The sequence below is a fragment of the Balaenoptera physalus genome (genome assembly GCF_965194825.1).
Source record: "Balaenoptera physalus genome assembly, chromosome: 3".
NCBI lineage: Eukaryota > Metazoa > Chordata > Mammalia > Artiodactyla > Balaenopteridae > Balaenoptera > Balaenoptera physalus.
In genome coordinates, this window is record NC_138890.1 from 35,149,919 (window position 1) to 35,175,355 (window position 25,437).

Consider the following 25,437-nt stretch of genomic DNA (forward strand, 5'->3'; position numbering starts at 1 on the left):
ATTTTGTTTACTTGAAATCTGTCTTGCTTCTTTTGTAGGTGTTTATTACTAAAACTTTTCTCTCAGCACTGCTTTTGCAGCATCCCATGTATTTTGGTATGTTTTGTTTTCATTTTCATTTGTTTCAATATTTTTTTTTATTTCCCTTTTGATTTTATTCTTTGATTCATTGGTTGTTAAGTGTGTTGTTTAATTTCCATGTTTGTGAATTTTCCAACTTTCCTCTTGTTATTGATTTTTAGTTTTATATTATTATGGTTGGAAAACATACTTAGTATGATTTTGGTCTTAAATTGGCCAACACTTGTTTTGTTACCTATCATATAACGTATCCTGAAGAATATGTTCCATGTGTGCTTGAGAAGAATGTGTACTCTGCTGCTGTTTGATGCAGTGTTCTGTATATGCCTGTTAGGTCCGTTTGGTCTAAAGTATAGTTCAAGTCCAAAGTTTCCTTTTGATTTTTTGTTCCTATTCATTTTTGAAAGTGGGGTATTGAAGTCCTCTATTATTGTATTGTTGTCTATGTCTCCCTTCAGATCTGTTAGTATTTGCTTAATATATTTAGGTGTTTGGATGTTGGGTACATATATTATTTATGATTGTTATATCTTCTTGATGAATTGACTTCTTTATCATCATATAATGACCTTCTTTGTCTCTAGTTCTAATTTTTGGTTTAAAATCTACTTTGTCTGAAACATGTATAGCCATCCCTACTCGCTTTTGGTTTCCACTTTCATGGAATATCTTTTTCTGTTCCTTCACTTTGAGCCTAAGTGTGTCCTTAAAGCTGAAGTGAGCCTTTTGTAGGCAGCATATAGTTGGGTCTTGTTTTTTAAATCAACCAGCCACTCTGTGCGTTTTGTTTGCAGAACTTTATCCATTTACATTAAGATTAATTATTGATAGATAAAGACTGACTAATGCCATCTTATTAATTGTTTTCTGGCTTTTTTGTAGTTCCAGTCTTCCTTTCTCTCTCCAGCTGCTTTCCTTTGTGAATTGATAATTTTTAATAGTGATATGCTTTAATTCCCTTCTATTTTTCTCTTGTGAATCTCCTGTAGGTTTTTGTTGTGTGATTATCATGAGGCTTACATTAAACTTCTTATAAATATCTACTTTATGTTGATAACAAGTTAACTTTTTTGCATACAAAACTCTACCTTTTTTGCATACAAAACTCTACCTTTTTATTCCTCCTTTCCATTTATGTCTTTGATGCCATAATTCACCTCTTTTTATATTGTGTGTTCAGTAACAAATTATTGTAGCTATAGTTACTTTGAATACTATCGTCCTTTAACCTTTATGCTAGAATTAAGCGGTTAACACACCACAGTATCACAGTATAATAGTATTCTGAATTTGACTACATACTTGCCTTTACTGACGTGTTTTATATTTTCATATGTTTTCATGTTACTAGTTAGCATCCTTTCATTTCATCTTGAAGAATTCCTTTCAGTATTTCTCATAAGGCAGGTCTAGTTGTGATGAACTCCCTTCAGTTTTTATTTGTCTGAGAAAGTCTTTATCTCTTCTTCATTTCTGAAGAAATGCTGGAATAAAGAAATGCTGGATAAAGTATTCTTGTTTGGCAGTTTTTTCTTTTAGCACTTGAATATATTATCCCACTCTCTCCTGGCTTAAGTGGTTTTTGCTGAGAAATCCACTGATAGCCTAATGGGGGTTCCCTTGTAAATTGCAACTTCTTTTCTCTTACTACTTTTAAGAAACTCTCCTTGTGTTTGATATTTGACAGTTTTATCATAACATGTCTTAGAGAAGATCTCTTGTCCTATCTTGTAACTCACAGATCATTTTTTCTGCTTGATCTAGTCTGCTGTTGATTCTGTCTGTTGCATTTTTTATTTTATTCATTGTATTCTTCAGCTCCAGAATTGTTGTTTGGTTCTTTTTTATGATTTCTGTCTCTTTGTTAAACTTTTTATTTTGTTCACATATTGTTTTCCTGATTTTGTTGAATTGTCTTTCTGTGTTTTCTTGTAACTTAGTGATCTTCCTTCAAACAGTTATTTTCAATATCTTATCTCCATGTCTTTGAAGTTGGTTACTGGATGATTATTTTGATCTTTTGGTGGTCATATTTTCTTGATTTCTTTCATGTTCCTTGTAGTCTTCTGTTGCTGTCTTATTTACATTTTAGTCACGTCCTCCTGTCTTTACTAAACTGCCCTTGGGAAATAAATACCTTCCATCAGCCCTACTAAGGAAATATGAGGCTTTCTCAGAACTTCTATGGATATAACTGCTCCATGCTTCTTGTGGCAGAATTTGTAAGAGTGTATGGTTTCTCTCCACCCCAAAAAGCACCAGGCCAAATGCTGACAACCTTCCTGTTGCTTTCCCAAGGGCCAAACTCAAGCTCAAATTTATGGTCTGTCTCTAGCTCACAGATTCAGGTCAGCTTTCTGCATGTGCTCATTAGCCATCTTCCAAAACTGGCTCTGCCACCATCTGGAGCATGCACGGAGACCTAGCTGCAGGGTGGGGATACGTGTTGGCAAGGCACCCAGAGCACCAAGGATGCCCATGGGTTAATTGGGGGTATCGGTAGGTGAGGCATCCCCAATGTCTCATGGACAGGCTTCTTGGTGTAGTTTGTGATGTAGTTGGTAGGATCTATGTCTCTTTAAAGCCGTCTGAGAGTCCTATCTGCAGCTCTCTCAGCTTTTTCCCTCCCCTACTCATACAGCTCATGACTTAGTACCCTGGATGGGGCGAGAGAGAAATGGGATTATGGCAACATCTCATATAGCTAGGGAAGCTGGATACTCACCTACATGCTCTCAGTTTTCCTTGTGGGAGCAATCATGGGCCTAGCAGGTCTCATTTGGCACACTGAGCTGTGCCACCCTGGGGGAGGCATGACATGGGTAAAGGGAAACTTTCCCTCCAATCTTCTTCAATGCATCTAAACTCATTTTTTTTTCTCCAACAGTGTGCTGGAACTTCTTTTTTGGAAACTTGGACTTCTGCAAGGACTCTCTTATCTGTATGATTGTCCAAGACAGTGTTCTCCAGGGCCTCCTGGACCATGGCTGAGAGTGGCTGGAGCCAGTTCACACACCCTGCAGTGTCCACAGTCAGGACCAAGGTCTGTATGCCTATTATCTAATGTATGGGTGAGCGGGACTCTTCCTGGGTTCTTTGGTGTATGGTGCTAGGTCCCACAGCTCCCCCAAAGGCACTTTTGTCTGTGGATGGATGCCAAATTGTTGTTGTTGATGGGGGGGATACAACGAGGGATGTCTTATTCAGCCATGTTGCTGATGTCACTTGCCCAGGAACGGTTTTAAGTTCTGGGAATAAAGGGGTGAGCCAAGGCACACTCATTCTGCCTTCATGGAGCCTATAATATAGTTGGGGAGTTTGTGAGCTTAGTTGAGAAGACAGCTATGAATTAAATAACTACACAAATATGTGTAACATTTTAACTGTGACAAGTGCTATGAAATAAAGCAATACAGTATTACAGCTCTGAGGTATCTTCTGAGTCTGGAAGAGCAGGAAAACTTCCTTGAGAAGGTGACATCAGAGTTAGATCTCAAAGATGAGTAGAAGAAGCTAGCTAAGGGAAGATGGGGAGAGAGAGAGGAGAGGTTTCATCACATGGAGAGTAAGACGTGCAAAGGTCCTGGAATCAGCAGGGAGCAGGAGGCTTCCGAGGAACGCAGTATAGGCCAGTGTGGCTGGAGCCCAGGCAACAAGAGGGATGAGTGATGTGTGATGAGGCTGGAGACGCTAGCAGGCGTTAGAACATATAGGGCCTTTTAGACCATGTTATAGATTCTGATTTTTTTTTAAATTGAGATTTTTGAGAAACTGCTGAAGGGTTTTAAGAAGGATAAGGTGTTGGTGGTGTTGACATGAGTATGTTTGCATTTTGAATTGTGGTCACAGCATGAAGATAGGGGAGGGTAGGTGTGGATGCTCAAAGACCTAAGTGAGGAGGGGACTGCTGTCCACCAGGTGAGGGCTGATGGCACCTTGGATTAGAGAGAAAGGGGAGTGGAGAGGGCAAGAAGTTCATGACTTTGCAAAGCTAAACTCAGTATACGTTCGCCATGATGATTGTCATTGTTATTGCTATGGTTCTTTTGCCATATGATCAGACTGCTGACATTCTTCCTTTTGAGTTGGAGCCAATAGCTTTTCCTTGATTAGAAAAACTTGATGATGGTGGGAAGCCCTGTTTCCTAGATGTTTTTTCTTTGATGACCGTCACATTTAAGGGAAAGTTTTCACCCAGTCCATTGAACCCATCTGGTAGGCTCTGAGAGGTCCAACAGCAGATCTCAGGTTGTTTCTAGCATCTCTGGATTCTAAGTTTTCCAAAGAACAGTGGACCCCCTGCCAGGGAGGACCCTGGGTCAGCCTGTTGGCCTTCCTAACCTTGACATGATTTAGGTCCCGGTTCCCTATCATTTTTGGTGAAGAAGTGTGGATCTTAAATTTCTCATTTTCTTCTGTGTTACTTGAAAGGTAAAACATTTTATACTCTCTCAATTTAGCTGTGAACCTAAAACTGCTCTAAAAAGTAGTCTAGTATTTTAAAAAATGTATTCCACATAATTGCAATCTGATGGGTGGCAAAAACTGAGTCTCTACTCTTGAATACCTGGCTCCTTTTAATCCTCATTTTTAGTTCTAACAGTTAGTATGTGAACTTGAACTTATCTCCCCCCCACCCCCACCGGCCCCCCAAACTTGTACTCAAGTTTTGGGCTAAAAAGTTGAATATACAATTATCTAGACACTCATAAAGATATTTTGAGGTTAAAACATTATATGCATTTCCATAAACATTCAAGTACCAGCTGTTCGTTTATTCAACAAATATTTATTAAGCACATACTAAGTGCATAGAAATGTTTAAAGATGAAAACACAAAATAGAGCTGTTCTTGTGGAACTTGCATTCTGATTATAGATGGGGTAGGGGTGGGGTTTAGACTGCGATACCTCTCTGAAATTCATACAAGCAGGGCCCTGTCCTGGGCCTTACATGTAAGAGGATCACACTTTGGCCCTATCCAGCACATCCCTCCATATTGGCCATGGTGTCCGAATGGCCAAGGGAAGCTGCTGACTTGCCTCTCTTTTGAGATCATAAACCAGGTAACTGGCACCTTGAGTTCCTTGCCCAAACCACCCTGAGCCGACTTCTAGAGAGTGCACAAGCCTGTTTCATGAATCCCTTCTAGTATGACACTCTTGTGCTCCCTTCTGTGTCTGCGGAGTGGCCAGGGCCTTGTTACTTGTCTGGGAGGAGGAACTGTAGATGAGACATGGCTGAATGGGTTGGTGTGTTTTGTATGTTAATATGAGGCTTTTTTTCTGAGTGGGCCATTGTCAAAGGGTGGGAAGGGAAAGGGGTTGGGCCATGAGCCAGGGTTTGACCCCCTCTCTCAGGCTGCATATTCTGGCACAGTACATCAAGCAGTCTGAGCATGGTAAATTTGAACTTGGCCTTTCATTATTAAACCTTTTTATCAAAGGTAGGAGGATAGAATGTATTTTATTTAGCAGGTTTTTTTAGCTTGATTTATAACTTTTAAATGTTTAAACATATGTCAGTGGGCATTGAAAATCTTAGGGGTGGGCTTGTTGAACAGACGGCTAATCAATAGGTAAGCAAATACTTGAAGACAGTATTTTAGACAGTGATAAATTTGTGACTGAAGTAAGAGGGAGTTGAGAGTGAATTCGGGAGTAGCTGCTCCTTTAGATTGGATGTTGACAGTAGGCCTCTTCAGACATGGGGCAGAGAACTGAGTTGAATAAGAAGGTGCTCATTAGAAAAACCTTGGGGCAGTACATTCTGTCAAAGGAAAAGGCAGATGCAAAGGCTCTAAAGAAGAGAGGTACCTGGTGTACCCAAGGAATAGAAAGGCCAGTGTGGTTCACATATAGTAGGTCCAGGTTCCTAGCATGAGTTGGCATTCAAGAGGTCTGCAGGGGCCAGAACCCTATATAAGGCCTTGAAGATCATAGTTTGGAATATGGATTAATTTCCAGTGCAGTGAAAGCAATGGAACAATTTACACAAGGGAGCGGCATGATCTGATTTAAATTTTACAGTAACTCTGGCCACTCAGTGATGAACTTGTAGGAACAGGAATGGAAGCAGGAAAGCCATATAAGAGGCTATTGCAGTGGTCCAGTTTAATACTGATGGTGGCTTGGATAATGTTTCAGACCATGGTAGACATTCAGTGTGAAAATAATTTAGCAGAACGTGTACTTAGAACTGTTATTTTAAGTTCTATGAAACTTCTAGCAGCTAATCACTTGTTCAGTTCCTTTTGTGACAATTCCTTTTGTGACATCACTCAGCAAACTCACTATTTTTTCAATAGTCCTCTTTAATGCGGAACCACCTATGATCCTAAGAGCACTGGAATATCAAAACAAATTATTTTAAACACCATTTGACGATGGAACATAGGGAACTGCAGTAGAGGCTTAGGCTGGGTTTTGTGATGGCTCACGTGTTAACAGCTGATAACGGAAAATGATTAGTAAGGAGCAGGAAAGAGTGTGAGGAAATAGCACAGTTAAATTTATTCTAATTTCATGTCAGACAGCATGAAAGCTGAAATACTTGGCTTATTAATAAAACTGTGGTATAACATGCAAGGCCTTTGCATGAGGAATGACTAAGCAATGTTTTCAGCTTTGCTATTGAATTATTATTTTTTTTATTTTTGCTATTGAATTATTAAAACACAGAGTGGAATTTACAAGGCCAGAAAATTTGCTTTATCCAACAAGTAATTCCTGAAAGCTTGCTGTGAGCAGACACTGAACCAGGGAATCCTGAGTAAGCTTTAGGATTTGACTACTAGAAGACCACAGTTTGGTAAAGTCTTTGCATTTTAAATCTTAACTTGTTTTTCCCATTTTTAGAAAACTTATAGTTGAAAAAAATTACCCACTCTATCTTATTTAATTTTTTTTCAGGTTGCAAACTTTGAGAAAAGGGAGCCTGTGAATTTTACTAGGCTTTTCTTTAACACAGCCCCATTCCATGGATGTCTTTCATAGTTGGTTAAAATGTTCCTGGCCCCGGATTCTTTGTCTTTAGAATAAATTACTCCCTGGGTTATTTTAATGTTCCGGTCCCGGTGAAATGCAATTAACCTGTCTCTTGCTTCTCTTTGTCCAAAGTAACCAGTTACCATTAAATTAGATCTTGATTCTGTGATTGGATGGCAAAGCACTTAGATAAAAGGAGTGATGTCTGCCACAGTAGGTGTCCTTTTAAAATAACAAAGTATATATATACTTTTTGCACAGTGTCAGTTTCACTGTGCTTATGTATCCTGTTAGAAACTGAGAATCTGCTTGCTTTGAAATCATTTTTTACTCGACTTTTTTAGCCTTCCACAAAAGTTGCATTTGCAAATTGCTTTTACAAATGCAACTTCCTGAAGCCCACAGTGTCAGTAATAATATTAATGATAACTAAGCCTTATTCAGTATTTATTACTAGGTCAGTGAAGGGATTTATATACATTATTTTATATAATTTTCACAATAACCTATAACATAAGCATAACAAAGGTTTTGTAAAAATATCTTCATTTTACAAAACTGGCATTGTTTGTTCACTCCCATTTTGAACAATCTCCACGTGAATGTAAACTCTAGGAAGCCAGGGGTTACATCTGCCTGTTTCTCTATTATACTCCAGTAGTTTGCATGACACCTGATCCACAGCCAATGATTAGTAAATATTTAACTGCATTCCTTTTTTTTCTTAACATCTGTATTGGAGTATGATTGCTTTACAATGGTGTGTTAGTTTCTGCTTTATAACAAAGTGAATCAGCTATACATATACATATATCTCCATATCTCCTCCCTCTTGCGTCATTGGCAGCCAGAGGTTAAGTGGCTTGCCCAAGGTGATAAAGCTAGTGTCATCCTATCTCACTCCAAAGAGTGTGTTCTTAGTGAGCTTGATACAGTTTCAAGGAAGAGTTCATTGGCCTGCTGGGTTGGATATTAGGAATTCCTTATATCATTTAGATTTATCTAATGATGGTACAGCTCAAGATCTGCTACACTTGGTATTAGCTCATTTGGGAAAATTTTATTCTCAGATAAATAGCATCAGGCTCCTATTAAACACTAATGGCATACTTTGAAGCTTGTCCTTTTTTTTTTTTTTAATTAATTCATTTATTTTGGCTGCATTGGGTCTTCGTTGTGGTGCGCGGGCTTTCTCTAGTTGCGGCCAGCAGGGGCTACTCTTCGTTGTGGTGCACAGGCTCTAGGCGCGCAGGCTTCAGTAGTTGTGGCACACGGGCTCAGTAGTTGTGGCTCACGGGCTCAGTAGTTGTGGCTCACGGGCTCAGTAGTTGTGGCTCACGGGCTCTAGAGCACAGGCTCAGTAGTCGTGGTGCACGGGCTTAGGTGCTCCGTGGCATGTGGGATCTTCCCGGACCAGGGCTCGAACTCATGTCCCCTGCATTGGCAGGTGGATTCTTAACCACTGGGCCACCAGGGAAGTCCTGAAGCTTGTTCTTCTTACCATAGTGATGTTTTCCCATCATGTTCCAATTTAGTTCTAAAGGAAGTAACTGAACAATGAGTGTAAAGTTCCTCTTTCTCATATTACCCATATAAAGTTATTAAGTTTTTCTTAGGCTCTAATTAAAGTCTTCCTGTCCCAACCTCAGTGAGTTTAGAAATAGCAAATTCTCCTTTCCAGGCAAATTATTAATCCTGACATCATTGTTCAGACAGCAAGCTTTGGGTTGATTTCACATTTCCTGCTGAATTGAGTTCCAACTTCTCTGATGGGCTTCCTTTTCTCACACACTTTTCCAAACCCTGAAATCTAATTATATCTTCTGGTCTCACTCCCAGAAAATTCTACTGATACTCTATAATGCAGGGAGACTGGAGAGCTGGCTCTACCTTTAACATACTCTGGGATCCTCTAGATCTGTACGTTTGTGTGAACTGGTATTACCACCACCATGCCTTTTTTCCTGCATCTCCGTTTATATGAAGCTTGCTCTCTCCCTTGGGCAGAACAGAGGCAAACTCTCCTTTTGCAACTTGTGTGTTCCTTATGGCTGTCTCCTGTGGACCAGACTGTGAGGTACAATACACCCCCTCAAGGTGTGGGCCTTTCATGACAGGGACTGAGGCTCCATCTCTTTGAGGGCCCAAAGCAATGCCCGCTTCATAGCGTGAACAGAAGGGTACACGGCAGAGTGTTCTGTTTTCTTCCTCATTCTCCCCCCAACCCTTTGTTCTTTCTTTGAAACCACTTTCTACCCCGAAGGGGCAGGACCCTGAGTATCAGTTGAGGAGGATTTAGATTCTTTTGGATTGGAGCATCTACATAAAAACAAAATTTCTCTTGCTAATATTAAACATCCCTTTACTCTGCCCTAGTGAAGACCTTCCTCCAAGGAAAGGGTCAGGGGGAAGGAGAAAAATGAGTTCTTCAAATGTAAACTCTGTGGTTATTGTTATAATGTGTGAGAGGGTATAGATATCATCCATTACCCAAAAGAAAATGGTACATACGAATTCTTGATTTTTCCATTAAATGATTTGTCAGTCCATCTTGACTAGGCAGCATGGAGTTCACTTCTTTGTCTGATAGTCTCCCTTTTTTCAGTGTGTTAGTCCTTTTGTTTTCTTCCACCTCCCTGAGGGTCTTAGTTCCATATTGGGGAGGTACTTCCAGGCCTTCCCCCACGTGTGTCGCAGGAGTAGGTTCTTAATAGTCTCTAGGGTGAAACACAAAGACAAACACATCTTCCTTTGGATAATAAAGAATTTTTCACAAAATAATTTTGATGAAAGATCTAGAATGTAAGATCCATAAAAATACATGTGCTATGTGGACAGGACCTTATTAGCTCATTATGGGATTATCAGTACTTAGTAAGTGCTCAGGACTTACTTGTTAAATGTATGAGTAAATAAATGTGTTAGAGTTCTGAGATGTCTTTGCCCCTCTTCTCTGTTTACAGTACTGAATGAGGGGTGAGAGTGGAGGAGGATGCAAGACAAGAAAGTCTGGGACAGGGAGAGAAATTCTCATCCTGCTGCAAATAAAAATGAGAGGAACTGAATTTTTAACGCTTCTTTAGTGTTGCCAAACCTACCTCTGTTAGGGACCTCTCTTATTTTTCCTTCAAATAGAGCATGTGGAATTTAACCTGTCACAGTGTCATTTTGAAAGGCTTTGCTTTTTGAGGACAAGGGACTCAAGCCTTGTCCCGTCTGTTTTGTCTATGGTAAATTTAATAGCAAGATACAAGCAGTACCACAGAGACTTAACCTACCAGCAATTTGAACCTCCTGATCACCATCCTTGGTTAATTTTTTATTCAGAGAACTCTCAGTAAAATTTTCCTGTCTTGTGATGAGGTCCATGAAACGTTTTTTCTTTGGGCTTCTTGAAATCATAGCTGAAAGCTCAGCCGATTGTAAAACATTTCCATCACTTTTGGCATTATCTGATTTGAATTTTTCAACACCCCACCTGACTTTGCTCTAAACCCATAGCTCAGATGCTTTAGTGACGAAGTATATTGTATTGTGCATATGTCCCCGGACAGAAAGGGGAACTTTCAAATTGTTCTGAGAACATGTGGAGGGAAACAGAAGTTTGGCCTTCACCAGTAGAAGCTAAGATCAACCAATCCATGTAGCTTCCCATGTATATATTCAAAGAGCTTTTGCAAATTTTCCTAATACATTTACCTGTTTCTTTTTGTTGAAGCTATTACATAGTTGAAGTGCAGCTAAAATATTCCTTCCACGAAATAATGTCTGATTTCATTTTTTTTTTTTTTCCTCCTCTGTATCTTATTGTTTTCCCCCTTCTGTGATTTATGGCTTGAACTTGAGAAAATTTCTGTCTATGTTTTATCTTCCCTACTATGTTCCAAGCTCCTTAAGAACAGGGAATACTTTTACAGTTTTTAAATGTCTCCAATACATACATATATATTGAGGGCCATTAAATTTGTTTTCTGGGCCTAATTTGGGTGACTCAGCACACCAGTGAATGCAGGGCTAGGAGGTGAAAAATTTGCCTTGAGGAGGAGAGTCATAGGTAAGCCTATACATTTGCCAGGGTTGGAGATCTGATCCTTTTGGTTCAGGTGCTCTGGACTCAAAGAATGACCTTACGTAAACTCAGGACTCCCCCGTCCCAAAGCTAATGGGGAGTGTACAATATTCTTTAGTCTGCTCTTTGTCTGAAAGCACAAAGTCTGGTGTGTGTGTGTGCGTGTGTATGTGAGTGTGTTGTGTTAAAGGACTTGAAACAGCCATATCTAGGCACGAGTGGGACTCAGAGCTGGCCGTAACCACTAGCCATTAGCTGTCCTTCCCAAACAGGCTATTAATGGTTCTAGAACTCTGCTCTGTACCTGCATTTCAAACTAAAGGCACACTCTTATGATAGGCCAGAAGGACTTCCATCATTTGGCCCTTATTTTTCACTTTACCTGTTCCTTGGACCAGTTTCCCTTCTATATATAACACCCCAGAAATATTGGCTCGCTTTCTGTTCCCTGGCACATCAAGGTATTTCCCACTCGGAATCTTCAGACGGTCCTGTGATTTTTTCCGGTACTGCTACTCACTCCCTGTTCCCCATCCTGTTCATGCTTTACCTGGCTCACTCCTCTGTCTTTTAGATCTCAGTTCAAATGTGATTTCTTAGAGAGGATGGCCTTGCCACCCAAATCTAAATCATACAAATTTTATTCCACCTGTTATTCCTGTTTATAGTTTTTCCTTTATTTTACACTCTCACAATGTAAAACCGTGCCAATTCATTTTAGATAAAATTCCTCACTAAGGTCAAGAACTGAGATTAGCTGCTATATTGACAAAGTCCTGCATGATGCTTGGTACGTTGTAAATGTCACTAAATATTTTTTTAAGTGAGTGAACTACCAAGGAAGACTAAGGAAAGATTGGAGCCTAAACTATACAGGCCAGAGGAAGGGGTTGTTTGTTCTTGGTATAAAATTTAAATGATGCATCTAAAAGAAATTTATGCAGAGTTTTCTCTTCTCTATAAACATCGATGTATGTTTTTTACAGAGATCGGGTGGAGTAATTTAAAAATGATAAATGTGTCTCCAGATTTTCTCCGTGCTGCTTATTCACTCTGGTAGGCTATCCCTGCCACTGTCACTTCCTTTTTTACTCCCTTTTCACTTTCCCCATCTTTTAATTTGGTACATTCCGTTTGTCTTCTAGATCACAGTTTAAACTTGCATGTACTCAGGGAGACATTCCCTATCCCTAAATTAGGCTAAATCCTTTGCTATGTACTCTTAAAGCACTCTAAAAAGCCCTTGACTGGCTCCTGAGAGATAACATTTAAGCCCTTGGAATATCCTGCCTGATAAGAGTATCTTTGTACACCTGAGGCCTTGGGCCACAGCAGATAGTTTATGCTAACAATGAGATTCACAGGGCGGCCTTGAGCAGTATTGTGTCAGCTTGACCTCTAAAGGGGCAGGAGAGGTCACTGAGTAACCAGTGTCAGTGTTTCCTACCTATGTGATTGACCTCCAGTAATAAACCCTGGACAGCAGGCTTAGGTGAGCTCCTTGGTTGGCAATATTTAATGCCTGTTGTCACACATCATTGCTAGGAGAATTAAGTGCTGTCTGTATGACTCCACTGGGAGAGGACAGCCAGAAGCTTGTGCCTAATCTCTGCTGAATTCTGCTGTATGAGCCTTTTTCCTTTGCAGATATCAATCTGTATCCTTTTGCTGTAATAAACCATACCATGAACATAACAGCTTTTCTGAATTCTGTGAGTACTTCTAGTGAATCATTGAAACTGAGGGTGGTATGGGGACCCCAAACATAGTCTATTACTTGTCTAACGTGCCAGACATCTATTAGGGGCAAGATTTACAGTGATGAATGAAGTAGACATGAGTCCTTTCTTCATGGGTGTATCAGCTGATGTTGGAGAACCCAAATTACAAACAAATAAGCGGACAAATAGATAAATACAAATAAAAAGTAAGTCCTATGAACAAATGAGCAGAATAAAATAACAGTGTTGTAGGAGAGTCTGTGTTTTTTTGCCACACACAAACTCTGTAAGAGCGACTGTGTGTGTGCATTTAATTTACCATTTATCTTCAAAGTGTAACAGGTTCCTGGCAGAGAATAGACACTCAATAAATGCTTGTAAACTTAAATCGAATACCTACTCCCTTTCCCACAGCTGTCCTTTTCCTTGCTGAAATTTTCCTGAGCAAAGTAAATTAAATTTAGGATGGTAAAATGTACAGAGCATAGCTAGATTACGTATTAAGCACGGTGTGTGTGGGTGTGTGTGTGTGTTTGTGTGTGTGTTTCCTCTTATAGAGAGAAGGCTAAGCTGACTTTTGAGAATGAAAATCTCTAGTTTGCTGATTTGGGTTTTGAAAATTTTGTTACTTCTGACTAATCATAAGTAAATAACTTTATGTGGGAAAATCCATTTACTGATTTAAGAATAAATTCAATATAAAGATAGCTGCAAGTGTTTCATTTCGTGAGTATTATGTAGTGTTAAACATGCAAAATACTTATTGTGCTTTGAAGACTACATAAGGCAGCATCAGATTTTCCTTTGAATCCTAATATCTAACATGCACTGTATGTTGAGTAATTTCTGCATCTTAAACTCTGTGTTAAGAGATTAAGAGATTTTATGAAATCATCTTTTTAACAGGTTGAAACATACCACTTCTTTATTCCTCTAAGATGTTTTTTTCAGCACTGGGTTCTGGATACTCTCATCTGTGTTTATTGTGCACATTTCAGAGCTGAGGCAAGTGTAAACACTGATCATGTTTGTTTATCAATCCTTTCTCAAGGAACTAGGCTATACTGCATTCCTTCAGATATCTTTCTGTGATAGTGAGCCATGTTAGAAGTTACCAAATAAATGGTGCCATGTGGAAATTTAAATACTGTAACAATAGTGATATAATGTATTGTTTGGCAGTTGAAATATTATGATGGAACATTCTCCATGGTTGTGTTGCTTTACCAAAGATGAATTTCTCCTTCCTTTTAGAAGTGCTAACACTAAATGCAAGAATATGCGATGGAGGTGGCAGTGGTGGTCAAGTATGTCTGTGTGTGTGTGTCAAAGGACATTAGTGATGGATTAACCAGAGATACCTGAGAGCTTTTTTATGAGGTGTTTGCCTATGCTTGTGGGTGGATGTGCTGGGTATAATATGATCATTTTAAAGAAAATCACATGGTTGTTATTTATGTTTTTCTTAAAGTAGAAATATTAATTATTTTCATTGTATATACTTCACACTTGAACGGGGACAAATGATTGCAATATGACATAATAGGAAGAGTATGAGCTTTGGATTCAGATGACCAAAAGTTTTAAATCTAACCATAAAACTTAGTAATTGCATGAACTTAGGAAAACAACTTTGCTTCTATGGCCTCAGTTTCTTCATCTGTAAAATAAACAGGGCAATTTGACAGCCGAAAATGAGGAGTCTTAGCTTAATTTAAAGGTCTGATTTTATATTTGTAAAGTACTTAATATCTTTCACAACACTTTCACATGTTGGTTTTTTTAATTCACATGCTTCTTTAATCATCTCCTATTCACCTTGTTTATGACAGAGAGATTCCACCATTGGGCTATGGCAATGGCTGAACACATGACACCATAACACTGGACAGATGAGATTGACAGCAGTTAAGTAGTCACATATATAGGAAGGACGATACTGTGCCATGCAGGGCCATACAGGGGTTGTATTTAGGAACAGAATGAACAGCCAGGGGCTGTGGGCAGCAAGGTTTGTAGCACCAAGAGGGTGAGGTGACCTCTTGTTCCAGCAGGAGGATGCGGTTGGCATGTTTGAATAATTTCATGGGATGGCAGGGAACTGAAATATGCTACTTAGGGATAAGCAGGGGCTGTGCCTGGTTCCCTTGGTAAGGAAGGTTGTTTAGCTAGGGGACCTTACCCACAGGATCAGAATGGGGAGGGAAACTTGGAGTTAGGCCAGATGAAGCCCTCCTGGTTTCTCCCAGATGTCAAGGTAGCACGTAACGTTGGATTTTAATTTTAGGCCTTAAACCATGCATGCTTTCTGTCATAAGACTGTGAAATAGGTAATGTTGATGCAAAATTTTGAAAATTTTGATAATCATAGAGGTGGTTACATATTGTCATATTTAAAAAACAATGAGCTAAAAGATGAGAGTTAAGATTATCTGTGTGTGAAATATTGTGTGTGAGTACATGTAAGTTTAGCTATCTTTGTGCATGTAAGTGCCTTGATATTTAAGAAAAAATTGTTCCTTGGTTCATCCAGTAAAATAAGATTTATCTTCACAGTTGCATGGGGTTAAGAGTCTTGAGAAAGTGAAGGTAGACTTTGACCAACGAAATAACTTAACAACTACTACAATCCTATGTCTTCTCACACCAAACTTTGCTTAAAAACCTTTCATTGTTTTCCTCTGTTCTCAGAATAAAGATGAAAACCTTAACAGGGTCTACAGGACCCCATATGGTGAAGACTTTCTTCACTTTCTTCACTCCATTTACACTGATCTTCCTTTAGCTATGTCTACTTTCTGTGCTCACTCCAACCACAGAGCTTTGTCCATATTTTCCCACATGCCTCTCCTTCCGCTGGTCCTAAATCCTCTTAGTTAACTTAATCTCATCCTTTTGGTCTGCTTGAATGACATTTCCTCTGGGAATCTTTTCCTGGTATGTAGGTTAAACTATGTCTCCTATCTTAAGCCCCTAAAGCACTCTATATTTTTCCTTCCTAAGACTTACCACAACATTACATTCATTTATTTGTGTGATATTTAATTACTGATTTCTTTACAAGTCAACCTTTGAAGGAAGAGAAATGTAAAGTAAAATTGAAGTATCAGGGGCTAAGTTGAGCCATTGGGTAATGGCTTGTTTCTAGAGGATCACATTAGCCAATTCAGGAAAAGAAAAAAATCCATCAATAATTTGTAGAAATGGTAAGGTGGCTTTTGGAAATGACTGTTCACGTCCAGTAGATATTTAGAAGGCCATACCAGTAGCCTTCTGTCAACTCAGCATGGTTAGGCATGGTGAGTATAATAGTTTTGAGATTACTATCAAATTAACTGACTTAGCAGTCTCAGGAGTGAATTCTGAACTTTCTGATTATGTTTCTGCAATGAGGAACAAGTTTCTGCAGGCATCCCAGCCTAGGGCATTAGAGAAGCTAGGGCAGGAAGTGAGAGGGTCCCAGTCCAGTTTGGAGGTGAAGGGCCATGACTGTATCGATGACTGGATTAAGAGATGAGGCAGAGAGGATTTGAAACAATGCCCAGCATGTCCAGTTCTGATCTTACACTAATTTTATAGAAAAGAACAGTTTTCCTTCCTCTGTGGCTTGTTGTCAGTTTACCATGAGCAGAGTATCTGCTGACCTTTGACACCAAAGTAGAAATGTAAGTTTTGTATTACAAATTGATATACAGTAAGTCCCCTACATATGAACGAGATCCATTCCAGGAGCATGTTCGTTAAGTCCAATTTGTTCGTTAAGTCCAACAAAGTTAGCTTAGGTACCCAGCTAACACAATCGGCTACATAGTACTGTACTGTAATAAGTTTATAATACTTTTCACATAAATAATACATTAAGAAAACAAACACAAAAATAAAACGTTTTAAATCTTACAGTACAGTACCTTGAAAAGTACAGTAGTACAGTACAACAGCTGGCATACAGGGGCTGGCATCAAGTGAACAGGCAAGAAGAGTTACTGACTGGAGGTGGGAGATGGTAGAGCTGAAGGGTCGTCTGCAATAGGAGACAGAGGGCAAGCTGCAATTTCACTTACGCCTGACACTGATGGAACGCATGTTCGCATCTTTGAAAGTTCGCAACTTGACGGTTCGTATGTAGGGGGCTTACTGTATTGCTTTGTTTCTAGAATTTATTCACTAAGCTTTTGAATACTGTGAAAAAGACATTATGGAGGGAGATAAAACTTAAATGGTTGAAAACATTTTCTTACGTATTTAAGCCAGGAAATATAGAGAATACCATAGTATAGAATTTATTGTAGGTGATGGGGAAAGCTTTAAAATAGAAAAAAACCAAACCAAAACACACATAAATGGATAATTCCTGCTCTTTATACACCAGAATTCTTTTCATTGCAGGACCCAGAAACCCAGCAAAGACTAGTTTAAATAAGGAAGGGAAATATATTGTGTCATATATCTGGGAAATCCAGGATGTAGGACTGATTTACTCGCATTTAGTCCAACTGCTTAACTAATGTCATTAGCAATTTTCTTTTCCTTCCTCCATCTCTCAATTTTGATACCTTCTATGTTGGTCACATGCTGTGCTTTGCAAATGGTCTTTCTTTATGTAGCCGGGGAAAAAATGATGGCCAGCAGCTCTAGCTTCACTTTGGCCTTAATGCTTTTATTTCACATAACATTTATTTTATTCCTTAATAAAACAAAATGTTTACTCTTAAATGTGGACAGATAAGTCCAGCTACAACTTAGTATCTACCAATAAAAATATAGATCATAAGAACTCTTCTTCCACGCTATCCTAGACTTACACCTATGACCTAGAGCATAATGATTGACAGACTTGTGTCACATGAACACTCTGACTTCACAGTTTCATGAAAATCGTATGGACTAAAGGAGGGATGTTGAGATAAAACAATATATATGCACTACAAGTGCTGAGCTTTAAGTTTAGGCTGTATTAGGAGAGAAAATGTATGCCTAGTGAGTATGCTTTGTTCGATTAATGGAAAATTAAGTTCATCTATATGGGAATGAAGTTATATATTGAACTAACCAAGGCTGCGAGTTATATATTGAACTAACCAAGGCTTACATTAGGGATGCTTCCTAGAATATCATAAGAATATTAAATATTAAAGTATAAAAAGAAGCTACTCTAATGCCTTTATTTTACAACAAAGAACAACTGAGATTCAGAGAAAAGAAGGAACTTTTTCAAGGGTGTATATAGAATATCGTTGGCATGCATGTTGAGGAGGGGTGGGAAAGCGTAAAGGCAGGAGCCAGTAAACAAATTTGTGGAAGTGAGTGAGATTAACTTTGCATTTCATGAGGCTCATAAAATGGAGAAGGACTAATTAATAAAATACATACTTGATGCTTAAAATTTACAAAACTTCAGTATCAGATTTTTTAATTTTTAAAAAATTTGGTTCAAACAATGTTTTTCTCATTGTAGAAGCAGTAAAGACATGCTGCAGAAAGTTATAAATGATATAAATATAAAATATATAAGTATATCATAATTATCCCAGTTGTAATTAATGAATTATATATATAGTATATATTAAATAAAATATGTACAGAGACTCAGATATATGCACTATATAAAAATATATTTTCCCACTGAATAGTTTTTTCCCAGTTATTTTACTATTATAAACAGTGTTTCAAGCACACTTCTGTAAGTAACTCTCTGTGCAAGTTTTTAATTATTGCTTAAGAAAAATTTATGAAAGAATTTCTAAGACAAAGAGAGTCTAATTATTTAAGAATCTTGTTTTTATTTTTAAGTAAAATTGGAAGTAAAGTATCTTTATAGCCTTTATTTTTTGCAGAAAAGCAAAGAAAAAGAAAAGCCAGTTCATTTAATTCCTTACTCTTTTAAAAGCAAGACATATCTTTAGCAGCAGTGGTCCTGTAACATTTATGTTTTGTTCAAGGGTAATCAACTGAAATGGATGTCTCTGAAATTAATATCCCATCGAGAGCACATTTCATAGCAGGTCTTAAGGATTTCAGTGCAGCTAATGACCTTTTACATTTGTCAAAATTTATGATTTTGAAAAGTAAAAACATTTGGTTGTACGTTCAACCAGTAAAATAGGAAATCTAGTATTTAATAGATATTGAATAAGACACTGAAATCTTCTATAAACATGGATTTTTCAGATTGTTATGCAGTAATCAAAATACTGCTCATAATTACTTCAGTCGATATTTTAAATAATTGTATTTAAACAATTGCTAGATGTTGGAATGTTTTAAAAATTCAGTGCCTGGCACATTGCTTTATAAATAATAGGTTTTTAATACTTATTTGAATGAATGAGTGAATGAATGAATGTAGTCTTTCCCAATTTTACATTAACAAGTTATGTACATTATATATAATTCTTATTCAAAATTCATAGGTTGAGGGAGTAAATTCAAATATAATAGGTTTAAAACTATAAATATTGATTATTCTGATAGCAGATAATCAAAGAGGCAATTGACCTATGGTATATCCAAATTTGCTGCTTCTTAGCAGCAAATGTATATGTATACGTATACCTATATATGTATATACACATTTTTGACACATAAAATAACCAAATGAAAGGTGTAGGATCATGCCTACTGAAAAAAGCCATTGGTAACTCATTTTATATTGTCTTTCTGAGTCCCTGTTTGAGATAGTCAATTAGATGCAATGTCAGCAGAGCCTCTTGCTTGGGAATCCAAGAAGTTTTAAAATAATTTTCTTAGGAGCATGAAACTATCAACCGTAGAAGGCCATAAAATTCTGAGAAGGCCACATGGAAAGTGACCTGACCTGTGAGAGTAATCTAATACCAAATCTTACTGTTTGGAAAAAAGGCACAGTTGTTTTAAGGAGAATGAAAGACCCCTGGAGATGCATGTAAATTTATTTTTTTCATTGGAGTCTATTTTCAGGCCTAATAACCTATATTTAGAACTGTTTTTAAATGCCAATTAGCTTCATTAAATTGGCATGTGGCTTCTGGGAGTCTGAAATGAGAAACAGTTAAAAACGCCAGTGAGCTTTACCCAGAGAGCTCAAGTTTCAGGACCATGGACAACGCATATCCCTCCAACCAGCCTGTTCATAAGTGTCTTCTCTTGTTGGCAAAAGAGGGCGCATAAGGTTGTGTTGCTGGAGTGGTATCAGTGCTCTAAGTGAAGAGAAATGCCTCATGGTTTGTGCTTTGTCCACGTTGGATTGACACAGCCTCTGCATACCCTTTGGGCAGAACACATTTGAATATTTTGAGACTTTTTAATACGTTTATATTCCACAATGAAAGACGTCATTTATTCAACAAATGTTTGTTAAATATCCACTGTATGAAAGGCATGGAGATAAGCAGAGATGAATGAAATAGATGTGGCTTCTTTCATTTCGAATTGGTCACTGAGCATACTATGTTATTCATATAGTGACTGTTTCTTCTCTCTCTCAAGATACAATGTTTCTTAAAGGCAAAGTGTCTGCTCTATAATATTCAGTCCTTTATAATATTTGCAGTGTTAGAATGCTCTGTGTTTTAAAATAGGCTATAAGCATATGAAAGTAATATTGTAGAGTCAAAAGCTCAAGATTTAGAGCCAGACTTGAGTGCGAATTAACTAATGCTATTTGGTAATTATGCACTATGTTTGGGAATAACACTTATCCTCTTTGAACCTTAATTTCCTCACCTGTAAAATGAAGATAATGATGCTTATTTTGTAGTGTTGTAAGAAATAGAGTACATATCTATGTCTTCTCAGTATATGATAATTCCTTGAACTAACTTTATTAATTTGAATGAATAATGTCATATAGATATTTTTACTTTCAGGGGAGGTCTTCTGGGACTTTCAAAATTTTAAGTGTATTTGAGAGATAATATTTCTTTACAGATTTTATAAAAATTAAAATAAAATATATACTTTGTAATAATAATAAGGAAGAAAATTACCCATGCTTTTGCAATCTAGTTTAAGGTAACTGATGTTGACAATTTTGTAAACACTTTTTCATACTTTTTCTAGTATTACAGTAAGGCTATACGTACATTATAGAGGGATTTCATCTTTTAAAATAGAATTATTCTCTAATTTCCTTTTTCATTTAACAATGTAACTTGGAAACTTTTCATATTTATATACATAATTTTTTCCATAACTGCATTATGTCCTACAATTATGGAACTTATTCATATATTCCTCTCAGAGAATAAAGGGTTTTCCTTTGCTATTTCAAATGCTGCTGCTATACATCATAATAAGATCATATTAAATACTTTCCCATTTTGTCAAAACAAAATTAAGTCACTAAAGCTGGGAGGAGTGTGAGAAAGTGTCTTTAATGTGCTAATGCTGATGGCCATGATATTAACAACACCCTCATTTTCAACAATGACCATTAGAGTTAATGATGTTTCTGAATTACAGTGAGTTTTGGTAGACGAATGCATGCACGAGTAGATAGCGTAATCAGTACCTAGAGTTTATTAATCAAATTCATAGACACTGCTTTAAAAACTAATGACAAGAGTCAGGCTTTTAATTCTTAAGGATATCATTAAGTATGGTTGTTTGGAGTGAGTGTTGATGAATGCTCTTTATTAATTGAGTTTATTTAAGGATACATATGCACAAGTGCATATAATTACTGTCATACTAAGTGATATATAATAAGTGCCAATTGATTCATATTTTTATGTATTGCGTATGCTCTAATATTTTTATTTATCTTGTTTTGCCCTTTAATTTCATAATGTGTCATTGAAATTTTTAAGATTTAGCAATAAAGATTTTGTTCGACACCTGTGGCAGACATCTATTTGACAGTCCCATGGATGTAAAGATGAGACTGGGATAACACGAGGCTGGATTCAGAGAGCCTCACTCTGACTCTTAGTCCCTACAAGTTACTCATCCTTTATGACTTTACAGACCAGGAAGGAACTTTAGGAATTTTTAAACAGCTTTATTGACGTACAATTGACATATGATAAACTATACATATTTAAAGAGCACAGTTTGAGAATGTTCTATATATATATGAAAATATCACTGCAGCAATGATAATGAAAGTTTATTTGTGCATCTCTGTACTCTCTCCCTTACACACTCCCTGACCCTCTTGTCTCAGTAACCACTAATCCGCTTTCCTTAACTATAGATTAGTTTGCAGTATCTGTAACTTTATATAAATGAAATAATACAGTATGTAATCATTTCATCTGTTTTTTAAAAATCTGCATAATTATTTTGAGTTTCTTTATCCTTTTCCATGTATCAGGAATTAATTCCTTTATTTTGCTAGGTAGTATTCCATTGTATGCCTGTATCACAGTTTGTTTATCCTTTCGTCTTGTGGTGGACAGTGGCTTGTTTCCAGCTTTTGGCTGTTACAGATAAATCTGCTGTGATCATCTGCATACTTATCTTTGCATGAATATGTTTTAAATTCTCTTGGATTGGATTGGAATATCTGAATTATATGGTGGACACGTTTCACTTTTCCAGAAACTATCAAATTATTTTGACTACGTTGACCCATCTTACATTCCCTCCAGTTGTGTATGAGAGTTCCAATTTCTCCACATCCTTGCCAACATTTGATGCTGTCAGTCTTTTTAATTTCAGCCAATTTAATAAGTGTGTAGTGATATTTACTGTTGATCAGTAATTAAGACCTGATGGATTCACCACTGAGTTTAGGTTCGATTTAAAGATCAGAATATTCTAATGGCATTTAAAGTAGTCCGAGACATAGATAAAGATGAATTGTTTCCCAATTTATTTTGTGAAAACTAAAATTGCTTTAATAACTATAAATACATAAACATCTAGTATAAAGAGACCACTTTCATCCTAAATATTGAGCAGAATTCTTGATAAAATATTAGCAAATGGTTCAGAAATATGTCAAAGAATAATAGACTGTTACAGAGTTTATTTAAGGAATGCAAGTTTATTTTAATATCTAGAAATAATTATTGTGCATTGTATTAACACATTAAGGTAGACAATTTATATCAATACGTATGAAATGTATCTGACAAAATTCAACAACGTTATTTCTTCACATGCAACTCCTATATATAAGTAATTTATCCAAAAAATATACTAATAAAATATGATATAGATCTCTTTTCCAAAGACAAAAGTATGTGGACATTTGCAGTTAGATCATGGTAGTTGTTGAGAACAATATATAGTGGGTTTGAGGTGTTTTAATGAATTGAATAATTTTTCACATTTCTCAAATATTTGAAATTCTAAAAAGGTAAAATTTGTAGTTTTAATTTAACATTAAATTAATACTGTTAAAAATAAAACTATTTGAATTTAATAAGAACAAGATAGGCATGTTTATTATCAACATTATTATTCATTGACTTAAAGGTTCGTAAAAGTTAGTAACTCTTGCATAAACATTGGAAAAACTAGAATACAATTCTGTCTTTTTTCTGATGTGTTGTATTTCTATAAAATGCAAGAAACCAAGAAAAAATATTAAAACTTCCCGAATTCAACAAAAATTGGATACTATGAATGGGGAGAAGAAATATCATAAATAAACCCATTTTTTCCTACTGCAGCAATACTTAGAATAATACAGGTAAATCTGTACTGGAAATAATCAACTACAGCAAAAGTACACTGAAAAGTACTTAGTAATAAATTCAGGAAAAAAATTACATAAGATTTATGTGAGAAAATCTTTTTGAAAGTCATAAAACAAAATCTTAGTGAATGGATAAGAAAATCATATTTTTATTTAATATAATTTTTATTTTATATTGGGGTGTAGTTGATTTGCAATGTTGTGTTAGTTTCAGTTGTACAGCAAAGTAATTCAATTATACATATACATACATCCATTCTTTTTCAGATTCTTTTCCCACATAGGTTATTACAGAATATTGAGTAGAGTTCCCTGTGCTATACAGTAGGTCCTTGTTGATTATCTGTTTTACTTATAGTAGTGTGTATATGTTAATCCCAAACTCCTAATTTATCTCCCACCCACCTTTCCCCTTTAGTAACCATAAGTTTGTCTTCTAAGTCTGTGAATCTGTTTCTGTTTTGTAAATAAGTTCATTTGTATCATCTTTTTAGATTCCCCATATAAGCGATATCATCTGATATTTGTCTTTCTCTGTCTTACTTCACTTAGTATGATAATCTCTAGGTCCATCCATGTTGCTGCAAATGGCATTATTTCATTAAAATCATATTCTTAACTGGGAAGACTTCTTATGAAAAGATGAGTTGTCCCCAGATTTACATAAATTAAATCCAATTCCTATTAGAGTACCACATGGATTTTTACTGGTATAAGATAATCTTAAAATTTATATGGAACCGTAAATGCTGGCAAATACCCAAAGAACAATGAGAGGATAATATAAAGTCACTGCAACCAATTCAGTGTGGTAGTAGTATGTGGAAAAGGCAAATAAATTAGTGGACAAGAATATATCCCAGAATATTTGAGAAAGGAGACATGTGATATACATACGATAAACTACCACATGATATAAATGATAGCTTAACTCACTATGGGAATAGGATAGTGATGATACTGTCAAAACAGCTCTAGAATAAAATGATATTGGACCCTCCATCTCCAACTACATTTAAAAGTGTAGTCTATATGGGTTAAACCTATAAATTTAAACAATTGGACAATAAAAATGTTATAAGATATATAGGAGACTATATCTATAATCTCACGGTGGAAAAACCTTCTGAATCAAGGGTAAAAATGCAAAACTAAAGAAAAACAACAGGAAAAAAGGTAAAAAAAATTAAATGTATAAAACAAAAATATTTTTGGTATTATAAATACATATAAATACATTGTAGGTAAATTATATAACAAAATTCAAAATTGAAAAATTAAAAAATATACAAGAACAACTTCTTAAAATCTTAGTAACGGAATGGATGTGGGAAAAGGATAATCTCATATTTTGCTGTTGAAATGTAAAAAGCTACAGCTATTGTTCTTGGTAATATTTATTTAAATTCAAAAATATATAATTTTGACCCAACTCTCTTGATTTTGGAAGTCAATCTCATTGATTGATACATATAAATGTATCTTTATGTAAGGACATATGTACAAGGATATAGCAACATTATTCAAAGTGGCAAAAAGTGAAAAAAATAAATGTCCATTAATAGGGTTATGGCTGAAAAAATGTTTGAGCTGTTTAATGCAATATCGTACATGATTGACAAAAAGAAACTAAAGCTTTATTGTCTGAATAGAAAAAAAAATCCCTCAAATTATTGTTTCATGAGGAAAAAAAGGTACAGAAATGTGTATTATATGATCTTATTTTAATAACACAATGACCAACACTGCTCCCTTCCCCATATTTCATGCATACATTTGTATTCATATTTCGGAAACCTGAGTCATTCTTTTTAGAAACATATGTTCAGAGTCTACTATATACCACACATTATTCTAAGGGCTGGGCTGAAGGTAAACTGGACAGGAAAGTCTCTTCTCTTCTAAAGTTTGTATTCAAGGGAGAGAATGACAAAAAAAAAAGAGAGAGGATTCAAA

The 25,437-nt window shown here is 36.4% G+C and overlaps 1 long non-coding RNA gene across 1 annotated transcript in view; it reads left to right on the forward strand.

Annotated features, from left to right (window-relative positions):
• Positions 1–25,437, forward strand: part of LOC309658247 — a 537,688-nt gene that overhangs the window by 409,295 nt on the left and 102,956 nt on the right. Inside the window, exon 8 of the long non-coding RNA XR_014262136.1 lies at positions 2,969–3,124. This is a non-coding gene — a long non-coding RNA (uncharacterized lncRNA). The remainder of the gene's footprint in view (positions 1–2,968; positions 3,125–25,437) is intronic.